At 35.4% G+C, this 13,202-nt stretch overlaps 1 long non-coding RNA gene and 1 pseudogene across 1 annotated transcript in view; both read left to right on the top strand.

The window, feature by feature from the left end:
• Positions 1-6,831: 6,831 nt before the first annotated feature.
• The window catches only part of LOC122489684, a 30,950-nt gene continuing 24,579 nt past the window's right edge, over positions 6,832-13,202 (top strand). The window contains exon 1 of the long non-coding RNA XR_006298970.1: positions 6,832-7,101. This is a non-coding gene — a long non-coding RNA (uncharacterized LOC122489684). The remainder of the gene's footprint in view (positions 7,102-13,202) is intronic.
• LOC122490735 lies at positions 8,299-8,363 on the top strand (annotated as a pseudogene).

The raw sequence follows: 13,202 nt of genomic DNA, 5'->3' as shown, positions 1-13,202 counted from the left end.
ATATTCTTTATCAAGATGAAGAAATTCTCCTCTATGCTTTGCTTTTCTTTGTTTTTTTACTGAGAATTTTGTCATGAATATGTGGTGAATTTTGTCAAATGCTTTTACTGCATTAATTGATATGATCATATGACTTTTCTTCTTTAGCCTGTTTATATGATAAATTACACTGGCTGATTCTTAAATATTGAACCAGTCTTGGGGCGCCTGGGTGGCGCAGTCAGTTAAGCGTCCTACTTCAGCTCAGGTCACATCTCACGGTCGGTGAGTTCAAGCCCCGCGTCGGGCTCTGGGCTGATGGCTCAGGGCCTGGAGCCTGCTTCCGATTCTGTGTCTCCTTCTCTCTCTGCCCCTCCCCCCTTCATGCTCTGTCTCTCTCTGTCTCAAAAATAAATAAAAACGTTAAAAAAAATTAAAAAAAATATTGAACCAGTCTTACATACCTGGAATAAACCCCTCTTGTTTACATTGAATAATTCTTATTACAAATTATTTAATATTAAATTATTGATATTTAAATAATTAATAATTTATTAATAATAAATAAATAATAAATTAATGTTAATTTAAATTGATTTAAATATTAATTTAGTAATTTAATTTATTTAAATTTAAATGTTAATATTAATATTAATTTAAATAATTTAAATTAATATTAGATACCATATGTTGCTGGATTCTATTTGTTAATAATTTAAGAACTTTTACCTCCATTCATAAGGGACATGAATCTATAGTTTTCTTTTTTTGTACTGTTTGTCTGGTTTTGATGTTAGGGTAATCCTAGCATCATAAGTTGAGTTGAGAAGTGTTCCCTTCTCTTCTGTTTCCTGAAACAGATTGTGTAGAATTGGTGCTAATTACTTTTTAAAAATTTGATAGAATTCACCAGTCAAACAATCTGGGCCCAGAGATTTTTCCAGTTTTAAAATTATAAATTACGTTTCCTTAATATTATAGAGTTATTATTGCTTTAGTGTTTTCATTTTTTAGTATTATAAAATAAATGTATATACATTTTAATTTTTAACCTTTTTTTCTTACTTTAAGATAATAAATTTCCTTATCTGACTTCATGGCTTCCACCTTCTTTTCTAGTAGATGTAGCAGTGTTCTGGGCTTCTGCTCTGCCTAGTTATTCAATCTCCTACCCTATGAAAGTCCTACATTCTGAGTTTCTACCTTCACATATGAATACAGGCAAACTTCTCCCATCCAGCTTTTTATTTGATCTCAAATCACCACTCCCACTACTAGAATATTTACTCTCTTCTGAAAGGTATACTCCTATTCCAAAGAGGAAATATCAAGTGTTGACTTCTGTCTCTCTTGGCTGTCTTCAGATTTTGGTTGAATAACTTCTTTATCTGTTTTCTAATAAAGGGAAAGGGAAACAGAGAGAGAGAGAGCGTACGTGCTCTAACTTGGTAATAATTAAAGTCTTTTGTAGTTTTCAAATTATGTTATTCAATGTTTCTAAATACAAAATCACTATCTTTATTTTGGAGTCAATACTTCTCATTCTGTTATGGGCATAATAGCCCAAGCTAGAAAACTTTCAGTTGTTTGATTTTTTTTCCCACTCCTTTTACCTTCTGTATCAAATATGTTACCATCAATTTCCAATCATCTTTTGAAGAGTTCACTGGTCTCCTCTCTGTGGTTGGATATGTCATTTAGTTCTTTCCACTATTTTCTTTTTTTTCTTTTTTCTTCTTCTCTATAAGCAATGTCCTGTCCCTTCCTTCTGTTATCCAGATCCCCTTCCTATTAAATCCTATAGTATTGTACTTTATCATACAAGTATAGGCATATTATATAAATATATACACACATTTAATGTAAATATTATAAATACATATTAAACAGATATACTAGAACACATTAGTATACCTTCCTTCAAAATTTCTATCTTAAAAATCATACATTTATATTAAGATAACTCTATATTGGTAATGGCTTTATTGGAATTGCTCTCAGATGCTTGAGCATATATGTATAATTTTAACATTTTCAGGCTGAGAAATGTAATTTTAATACAGTTAAGTTAATCAAAAGTTAGGTCAATCAAACTGGCCAATAGTATCTTCATGTTTTAAAAAAAGTGCTAGTAAGAAACAGGTATTCTTTTTTTTTTTTTCAACGTTTATTTATTCTTGGGACAGAGAGAGACAGAGCACGAACGGGGGAGGGGCAGAGAGAGAAGGAGACACAGAATCGGAAACAGGCTCCAGGCTCTGAGCCATCAGCCCAGAGCCCGACACGGGGCTCGAACTCCCGGACCGAGAGATCGTGACCTGGCTGAAGTGGGACGCTTAACCGACTACGCCACCCAGGCGCCCCAAGAAACAGGTATTCTTATGTGGCTTTGTAACTCACTAAGAAGCAAATCCAAATGACAGCATTCTAAAATTATCATACTGAGGCAGTATCAACAGACTTAATGGATATTTTGCCAAAATGGCCTTTGAATGACAATATTCTTTTGAATATATAAATTATATTTTATATTTTAATCACCCCAACCGGCGACATATTTTTCAAAACTAATTATTTGATATGTTATCTTCTCAAAAATCACAGAGTGTATGCTCCCCAAGGACAGATTTTCTGCCTCACCCATTTATATCCTTCATAATGCCTAACAGCTTAATTCTTCATAAGATGGCCAGAATGGACTCATTGACAGACATCTGTACAATGTGTACAGTGCTTCAGTGTATAATTCAGGAATCAGAGAGATGGCCCTGACCTAATGATTTTACATTATAAAAGATAAAAGTCTCTAAAAGGACAAAGCCAAAAGCACTTTTTTAAAAAATGAAATGCTAAACTGCATTTGCAGAATTGCTTTTGGATCCTGGGATATACATGAAATGAGTGTATGGAAAATACTGAAGTGATAGGTTTAATATTATGGTCTCAAGAGCTGTTAGGATACAAGTAAAACTAATCAATTTAGATTATTCAGTTTAGTTATTATTTTCACTTCAGGGGAATTCCTGAATCATTAAACTTAGTAATTTCTATAGCTACTACGGGTCTCTGATTACATGGCTCACCTAATGAAACAGTAAACAGATAACCAAATTAAAAACCCCCATGGGTAAAAAAGGCTAGAATATTCATCTTTTCAAATTTCAAATATTTAATCAAGATTGTTAGCTGTCTAATGCTTAATGTCATGTAACTAAATTCAAGTACATATCATGAAGGCTTTTTAATACTTTATTTTTAAAAACATAACAATAGATAGTTTTGTGATATTTAGAAGTGAAGGTTTATATGGAGACAATATTTTTATGTATGCATGCAGAGAGACAAAGTAAAATTCTTGAAGTTCAAGGAAAAGATGAAACTAAAATTGAACAACAGGTGCTTTCCCAATTTTGCATTTATGTTCTGTTCCGTTTGAGTAAGTGGACTTATATATCATGAGTTCCTTCCTGAGTGTCAGTCACTCCATGCAGCCCCTCCCTTAATAAACCATTTGACCAGGACTGCAACATGACTCTGGGTAGAAGCTGACCTCATCAAAGTATTTCTCATCTAAAGCATATCTTTTGAAGTCTGGTGATTGGCTAAGTGGTGGGTAAATTTCTGTGTATTGCAAAAGCTGACATGTGATTTTCAAAGAAGTAGAGGGAGGGTGCTATGCAACTTGAGAAGCATATCTAATTATATACTGTTATATTGGTAAAGAAATCATATGAGTTTAAACTCAGTGCAAACTGTAGAAAGTGAATCTCTATAAAGTCTTCCTAGTCAAGTAGGCCAATGGTTTTTTTCAAAAGACTGAGAAACATGGGTTAAACCATTGATAAAGAAGCTCTTTACCTATAGTAAAGTTTGCTTATTCTTTGATTATACTGATCAACTCTACTCAGTTTATTATAGTTGTTTGTTTTACTTCTTATTTTTTTATAGTTTACTCTTCCCTATTTTTTAAAATGTAAGTATAATTAGCATATAGTGTTATATTAGTTTCAGGTGTACATTATAATGATTTAACAATTTATATATTACTTAGTGCTCATCATGGTAAGTGTACTCTTAATCCCCTTCACCTATTTCACCCATCTTCCCACCCACTTCCCCTCCAGCAACCACCAGATTGTACTCTGTATTTAAGAGCCTGTTTTTTTTTGTCTCTTTTTTCTGTTTGTTCCTTTGTTTTGTTTCTTAAATTATACATATGAATGAAATAATATGGTATATGTCTTTGACTTATTTTACTTAGCGTTATATTCTCTAGGTGCATCCATGTCTTTGTAAATGGCAAGATCTCATTCTTTTCTTTGGTTGAGAAACACTCCGGTGTGTGTGTGTGTGTGTATGTGTGTGTGTGTGTGTGTGTGTGCATGTGTATGTAAATACCCCATCTTCTTTACCCATTTATCTGTTGATGCACACTTCAAGTGCTTTCACATCTTAGTTATTTTAAATACTGATGAAGTAAATATAGGGGTGCATATATCTTATCAAATTAGTGTTTTAAGGCACCTGGGTGGCTCATTTAGTTGAGTCTTACTCTTGTTTTTGGCTCAGGTCATGATCTCATTGTTTGGCTCAGGTCACGAACACATTGTTCGTGAGTTTGGGCCCCACATGGGGCTCTGTGCTGACAGTGTGGAGCCTGTTTGGGATTCTTGCTTTCTCCCTCTGTCTCTGCCTCTCTCTCTGTCTCTCAAAATAAATAAGTAAACTTAAAAAATAGTGTTTTCATTTTCTTCAGGTAAATACCCAGTAGTGGAATGACTGGATCATATGTTAATTCTATTTTTAATTTTTTGAGGAAACTCCATACTGTTTTCCACAGTACAAATTTTGGAAATTTGTGGCTGTACAAATTTTTCTTCCCACCAACAGTGCATCAAGGTTACTTTTTCTCTACATCCTCGCTAACACCTGTTATTTCTTGTCTCTTTGATTCCAGCCATTCTGACAAGTGTTAGGTGATATCTCATTGTGGTTTTGATTTACATTTCCCTGATTATTATTGATGTGGAGCATTTTTTTCATGTGTCTGTTGGTCATCTGTATGTCTTCCTTAGGAAAATGTCTGAGTGTTCTGCCCATTTTTTAATCAGATTATTTGTGGGTTTTTTGTGTTGAGTTGTATAAGTTCTTTATATATTTTGGATATTATCCCCTTATCAGATATACCATTTGCAAATTATCTTCTCCCATTCAGTAAGTTGCTTTATCATTTTGTTACTATGCAAAAACCTTTTATTTTGATATAGTCACAACAGTTTATTTTTGCTTTTATTTCCTTTGCCTGAGGAGATATATCTAGAAAAAGTTTCTAAAGCCAACATAAAAAACTTCCAGGAGTTTTATGCTTTCAGGTATCACATGTAGATTCTTAATCTATTTTGAGTTTATTTTTGTGTATGATGAAAGAAAGTGGTCCAGTTTCATTATTTTGCATGTAGCTATTTTCCTCAGTACCATTTGTTGAAGCGACTTTTTCCCATTGACATTCTTGCCATCTTTGTCAAAGATTAATTGACCTTACAAGGGTAGGTTTATTTTTGGGCTTTCTATGCTGTTCCATTGGTCTATGTGTCTGTTTTTGTGCTGGTACCATACTCTTTTGATTACTACAGGTTTGTAGTATATTTCAAAAGCTGGAATCATAATGCCTCCAGCTTTGCTCTTTCTCAAGATTCATTTTTTTAACTCGCAAATGTGAAATACCTGTAAAAATAATCTATACATATTTAGTTTAGTTGGTTAACATTTGAAAATTTATTCTGAAAATGAAAAATGTGTGTATAATACTCTTAATTCTTTTCTGCATCAAGGAGTTAAAGTACTGTCCTAAAGAAAAGGACATTGTGAATTAGGAGAGTGAACAGATTCTCCATGAGTGTGTAAGAAACACTCTCTATTCTTGCCATTATCTTTACCTGTGGAGTCTATACCTCATTCCATTTGTGGATCACAGAGTCTGTGGAAGTATTTGCACTGAAAATCCAGACTTCTTCTTGGAGTCCAATCCTGTACTTCAACCACTTCTATTTGATATTTATGTATAAAATAATACAGTGACACCTACATTTTTAAATCACTTAAACTAAACCTATGACAGGACACAAGAGTATTGTCCATGATAAGGCATTTTGAATTATGTACATGCTAATTTCAGGTTCTACCGAATTTTTTTCATTAAACCAACCTTATTTTTTACTTTCTCTAACTTCATATAGATGAAAAATATTTTAAAAAGAACATATCTGAAGCCAACTAAACTATATTGTTTTCAAAGGTGTGTCTCATATGAAGATATATTGTAAGGAGAATTTGACTTTCATTGTTTAAGTCCTCCAGAGGACATGAGAATTCACTCCTTGAACCTGGTGTCACAGCAAATATCAACTTACAAACTGAATCAGGGCTTTAGTTTATGTTATAAACTGCTGAATATCATCAATTTGGCAACAATACATGTTTCACATTATTTGAAGCAAATTCTCATTTCAAAAATTTTAGCTTGTAACCTTGTCTATCGAAGCCCTATTTTTTTGATAAACAGTACAATTTTTATTTACTGGAGATATAGGACTCCAAGAAGACTTTGCAGTAAAAGCTCAATAACTTGAGTTCGAACGGATTCAAAATTAATTATCCCTTTGCAGAAAAAGTGGTAATCCAGAAGTCTTTCCTGACTCTTCTAATCAAGGAAGATAAGAATCTAGGTATTAGATCACTTAACCTTTGCCTGATTCCTTGTGTTCAGTATTTATTAACAGCTTAATATGTGCTCCTAGGCAATACACATTCCCAAGGAGTCCAAGGTCTAGACCAAGAGAATTCAAGTAAACCAAATCACATCTCAGCATGCTGTGTGCTGCTCAGTCAGGATGATCAATCAGGGAGGGCTTCTGAAAGTTGATGACTCTTAAGTTACTGTGTCATGGAAAACAGAAATGGGAGTGTAGGAAGAATTTGGTGAGGGAGGACTTTTCTGCCAGGAGCAACAGCTGATACAGTGTCTTAGAGACATAGGCAAAGAAGGTTTGTTCAAGGGAACTCCAAATGATTCACATGGCTAGAAAAAGATAGGATGGAGAAATAAATGGGGAGCAGTGAAAGGTAAGAACTCGATTTGCCACTTTGAGGAGTTTGGAATTAATTCTTAAGGTGATGAAAAATCATTAAACGTGTGTAAGCGGAGGGATAACATAATCTGGTTGGCACAGTCTGTTGAGGGCCCTAAATCATTCCCAGTGTGGAACAGAATGAGAGAGGCATGAAAGTTGCTGAGCCAATGCAGAAGGTGAAGCAAGCAGTTTAGATCTTTGCTATGAAGTACTAATAGTAGGCTTACCTTATCTCATGTTACAATCTCTACTTAAATTTAAATACCATGTCTCTTTCCCAGAGCTAACATACTCAGTTGCCTTTCTCTGAACCCTGGCTTGCTGTGCTTCCCTATATCCTGTTGGTTATTAATACTGGACAGGATGCACTCACTGCTCTCACCAAAGCCGCTAATAAAGACTGTGGGAGAGTGTTTCCTGGGAGGAACAGCCCACCTTATGGTGCCAGGTGATCCTAAATCAGATCTTGGCTTTGTCAGTTTTAGCTATGTGGCCTTGTAGAACCCGTTAAAGTCTCTGAGCCGTGCTCTCTTCACCTCAAAAACAAAAAACAAAGAGCTATCTAACAAGGTTGCGAGAATTGAAGATCATTTATGTAAGTCCTCTAGAAAAGAGTAAGCCGTCACTGAGCAGTACATGTATTAATTATTGAAGAAGAAATGGTATGAGTAAATTTCACATTTTTGAGTTGCTCTTTCAAAGACAAACAGACATTGGCGGGAGCTCCCAGTAGAGAACTGGGGCCAGGAACTCTCCTGTCACTCCGATTCTAGGTTATTAATGCTTCCAGGCAGCTAAGCAGCTGAACTGCTCTAGAAACCTATACAAAAGAGTCTTGGTTTTAACTATGTAATCAACCTGACAGGACCACAGCTGAAATAAATGTGAACATCGTGGCCAGGTGGCCTTGGGGACTCTGGAGTGGAATTAACCTCCTCACTGCCATTCACAGAATGCTCCAAGAAAGAGGTGGTTGCTTTGTCGTGGCTATTAATTTCAAACAGCATTTGTGCTCCCTAAGTGTGGTCTTGATCAGAGCCACTTCCAGAGAACAGAGAAAATGAAATGGAGACTGTCTGAAGCACTGATTCTCCCAGCAAACCTTTCAGAAATATCAAAGAATGCATGCAAGCAGAGTAGTTTAGGAGAAGGGAAGCTGGCACTTCTCTCCTATTTTCATATGAATATAATCGCTTCTCGGCCTTTTGGCTAAGATCAAGTGTAGTATGAATATAATGATACAGCCCACGCTATTGCTGAATGTGATGAGGTTATAATCCACAGTTTAAACAGAAAAACCTGGTTAGAGAGCATATAGGGAACTTTTATCCTGAGCAGTACAACACAGGAGATATGGGTGAAGATAATGAAGCCAGAGAAAGAAGAATGTCTCAGTAACTGGCTTCCAATTCACATTCATTTAGTACTTTTTCCCCCCTTTCTGTCCCTAAAGGCGAGAAAATCGGAGAAATCTTTCCCTTTGTAGCTACAGCTGGCATTTTTGCAGTGATCATTAGTAGAACATGTTGGCAGTGAAAAACAGGTTCAGCTTTTCCAGAACTGGCTGTCATTTGTGCCAAAAGCAAATAGGAATAGAAATAGTAACACCAATATCGTTATTAGTGTACCAGGAGTCAGCTAACTCTCCTGTGTCTACAGCTTTCCTGAGTCGAGGCCGGTATCCTAGTCATACCCGACCTCTGGACACCATTATGCGTGTGCAGTGGGAGAGTGAAGAGAGGCGCAGGGGAGGAGATGCAAAACCATCACTGAGTACGAGCGGCCAGCTTGACTTAGCAGCCTAGGACTGTTTACCTCTTTCATTGCAGGAAAAACTTGAAAATCAAGCCCATTTTAATGGGATTATTAATTAGTAGAAAATTTCTGGGAAGCAATTTGGAGAATTTGGCCATATTTATCAATAGTCTTTTTTTTTTAATGTTGTGTTTGATACAGAACATAATTTCTAAGAATATACCTTAAGAATAAATCATTTAAAATGCACACATAGATTTTTAAGTATAAAAGTGCTTATTATAGAGAGATTTTAATAAGAATAAAGCATTTTGAATAAACAGCAATCAACTGTTCATTATTGTCATTATCCATATTGAATACAGTCAACTATTAAAGGAAAAATTATTATTATTTTAAGTGAAAAATACTTCTTGTTTAAATTTTGTCTTTTTATCACATCAAAGAAAAGAGATCCACTCAAGAAAGGGGGCATTCTACCCCCACTTACTTGTGATACACATAAAGTAAAACTAGCATGGGAAAAAAAAAAAGCTAATAGAATCTGGGGTCACTTTTTGAAAGGAGAGAAAATCAAAAGTCAGAATGATGGCTGATAACACAACACTAGAAAATCAGAAGAGATCCCTGCTCTCCCCACTAGAACAGAGTATTGTTAGGAGTATTAACCAAAGCCATTTAACAAGAGGGGGGAAAGTAAGTAGAATAAATATTGTAAAGTAGGTAACACAATTATTATTATTTAAGAACGATATGATTTTATATTTGTTAATTACAGGAAATCCTTATACAAGTTAGGAAAGCAATAAGAATTGGGGAAATTAAAACTTTAAAAAATTATCATATGATAAAAATCAGAAAAGGTAAACTAAGAATAAACATTTGAAGAAAGCACAGGAAGAGGATTCAGTGAGTGTGAATGGGGTCCTGTCCATACCAGAAGGGAGTGAGCTGAGAAGTCAGTCTGGCTTAAGCTGAGCATCAGTGGTTGGAAATGAAAAAGAAAGCTGGAGACTTAAAATGGGGGCATAACATGTAGGGCTTTGTAAACCATGATTCACATTTTTTTTTCCTCCATAAGAGCAATGAAAAATTTCTGAAGAGTTTTAAAGGAGACCATAATATAATATGTACACTCTGCAAGGATATCCTAGCTGCAAATGTGGAAGCCATTTTGAGATGAGCCACATAGATGGGGGAGTGGTAAGTTTTGGGTGGAGATATATGAGAATAGTATCTACAACAGAAAGAAATCCAGAGGAGAGATGTTAGTAGTTTAGAAGAGGGTGATGGTAGTGTGCACAAGAAAAACTAGAATAACCTAGTGATGTTTAGGAAATATGATTGATAGGACTCTAATGAGTGGAATGTGAGCATGAGGTGCTCAGGTGATTTCTGGGTTTCTGAACTGCACAGCTGTATAGATGGGACACCATTTGGGTGAGACAGAAAACACTGAAGAAATGTATAACTTAAAGTGCTTGAATTCAAAACTCAAATCTTTTCTTCTCAAAACTATTTTTCTAACATAAGTTTTAAGTCTATTTTGAAACTCAGAAAACTGGGGAATGATTTTTTAATTCTTTTTTCTTTTCTTTTTTTTTTAATGTTTATTTATTTTGGGGAGAGAGAATGAGCAGGGGAGGGGCAGAGAGTGAGAGGGAACAGAAGATCTGAAGCAGGCTCTGCGCTGACAGCAGAGAGTGCCATGAAGAGCTCGAACTCACAAACCATGAGATCATGACCTGAGCTGAAATCCAACGCTTAAGCAACTGAGTCACCCCGGGGCCCCTCTTTTACTTTCTTAAGACATGGGCTAACATTGTCCAAAGGGGAATTATTAAAGGGCAGTAAAAGAATCACTATGAATTATAAATATATTTGTAAATATATGAAAATGTTACATGTCAAATATAATGCTTTTATTTGGTGAAACTATAAGCAGTAATCTAACCATGCTGTCCTCTGAAGAAATACACAGAATTGATAAGGACAGCAAATTTTAGTCTTCCTTAAACACGATCGGAATGATTTCTATGACTTTGTATTTTTGCTATAGTAAGAAGAGAAAAAGAAAGATTAAAAAAAAAGTCATTGGGGGAAAAATAGAGATGTTGCTTTTGTTTCAAATAAAAGGAAGGGGAAGAGGAAATGTGAAGTGGTAATCAAATGTTGGTCAGAGGTCAAGCAAGGTAAGTTCCCACTACATTTAAAAATGGGAGGTCATCAGTGACCTTGTGGAGGTCCAAGTCAGGTTGTATGGAAAGCACCAGACAGCAACAGCTTGCAAGTGTCACATGATAAGGTGGAGACTGAAGTGTTTTGACAACTTTGTTGGAAGGTAAAGTAAGTGATAGGAGGTAGGTAAAGAAAAAATGTGAAGTCCAGAAATTTGTTGTGGCTGTTTAATTTAAATGAGAAAGCTATCAAGACATTAAATGTTAGAATTAAAAGAAAATTCTTAAATAATTTTAAAAATAATGTAACGAAACATACCGAAACAAAAAAAAATAGTTTTTATGCCTGCAAGTTGGGATCTGGAGCAATTTTATAGCCTTATATAAAATAGGAATCTAAAAAATTTATTCCAGTGAACAAAGATTTATTTTATATTCAGAAAAATAGGACAGTGAGCTTCATTGTATAAAAGAAACAAAAGAATTGTGGCTACCAGAGTGCAATTCTCTGGGCATGAGCTGAGATGCTAGAATCTAAGTCATTAGTGTAGCACCCTGTCTTAAGTGCTCCTTCTGTTCAGGAGCACGATTATTGTAAGAACTTCATACTGCATAAATCTAGAAAGCTAAAAGGCCACAAAATAATGTTTGAATGGAAGATAAATTTATCCTCGTTGTCTATGAGGATTTCCAGCTCTAGATATGATGGAGTAGACATTTCACCTTATTCTTCTCTGCCTCTTATACCTAAAAGCCCCAGATAAAATATATGAAACAAACATCAGAAGATTCTAAAAGGTGAAAAAAAGAAGGCAGCTTTTCTAGGGACCTTAAGGAATGACCTGGAAAGTTTTTGTTTTTGTTTTTGTTTTTTTCTGCCTCTTATATATCCCATCCTAGGCACTGGAGAATTTCACAGGCTGGAAAGAACAGTAAATACAAGAAAAAAGCATGAACAAACAAACAAATACAACCAAATAAAAAAAGCCTGTTCTCTTCAGCCAAAGGACCTATAAGGGAGTGGCCATGTAGGGCATAATCTTTTAGACAACACCAGACACATTCCAGAAAAAATTGTTCCTTCCTTGGCCTGTCATTTAAGGCACTAACATCAGGGCAATGTGAGCAGAGATAGGATTACCACCATAACCCAGCAGTAATGACATGGCTCCCCCTCGTGGAGGGTGGGTGTCTGCAGAGACTGTGTGCTTGAGTGTGCAGGGCCTACTCTGGTCTGATTGATCAACATAATCTAAATACAATAAAAAAATAACTTCTTACATCAAGGACCAGGAAAATATCAAGTTAATGAGAGGAGACATCCAACAGACACAACATCAAGATGGTATAGATATTGGAATTATTTGACCAGGATTTTAAAGCAGCTATCATTAACAAAAAGAAGTTTCAATGAACAATTGTAAATATTCTCAGAAAAAAAATGAAAAAAAAAATTTTGGAAAAGAAATGTAAGATATAAATAAGAACCAAATGGAAATTTTATATCTGAAAATATACTAATAAAAAGAAAATATATAATAAAGATATCCACTTCCAATTTGGTGCAATAGCTGTGGTTGACCAAAACTCCCACCCAGAACAATTAGAAAAGTCAGACAAAAACACAGAAACATCTTTTGGAAGGCATCAGTGAGATATCAAAGGGGACAGGACCTGATAACTAGAATTACAGAGAGAAGAGAAAACACACTGAAGTAAACATTATGTTCTGTAGCACTTTTCCACTTGAGACATTTGATGATTTTTTAAATTGAAAACAGGAGAATAGAAAGAGGCTTCTAACATAGGAACCTAAGAGGATTGTTGGCAGTGGCCCATGGCTGGGGAGGCAAAACTTAAGAGTTCAGGACCATCAAGGCAGGCAGGACCTGCAGGGAAATTATTCCACAGAAAACAAAACACATGAAGGGAGTCCTGTCTAGGAGGCTGGAAAGATGTGCAGAGCTCTTAAAAATCATAAAACAAGAGACACAAAAATTGGAGTTCTGAGCCCCCCAAAGAGGAGGGGAGTCTCCTCCTGACAAACAGCCAAGATTTCCAGGTGAGACTCACGACAGTATCATAGGAGTAAGAAGAAATTAGGGTAGAACTCACAAACCTGCATTAATTCCAGTCCAGGTTGCTGCATTCTAACTGCCTG

Source organism: Prionailurus bengalensis, chromosome B2 (assembly GCF_016509475.1).
Source record: "Prionailurus bengalensis isolate Pbe53 chromosome B2, Fcat_Pben_1.1_paternal_pri, whole genome shotgun sequence".
Taxonomy (NCBI): Eukaryota; Metazoa; Chordata; class Mammalia; order Carnivora; family Felidae; genus Prionailurus; species Prionailurus bengalensis.
Note: the sequence above shows the minus strand (reverse complement) of the source record. Positions and strands in the feature narration are given on the sequence as shown.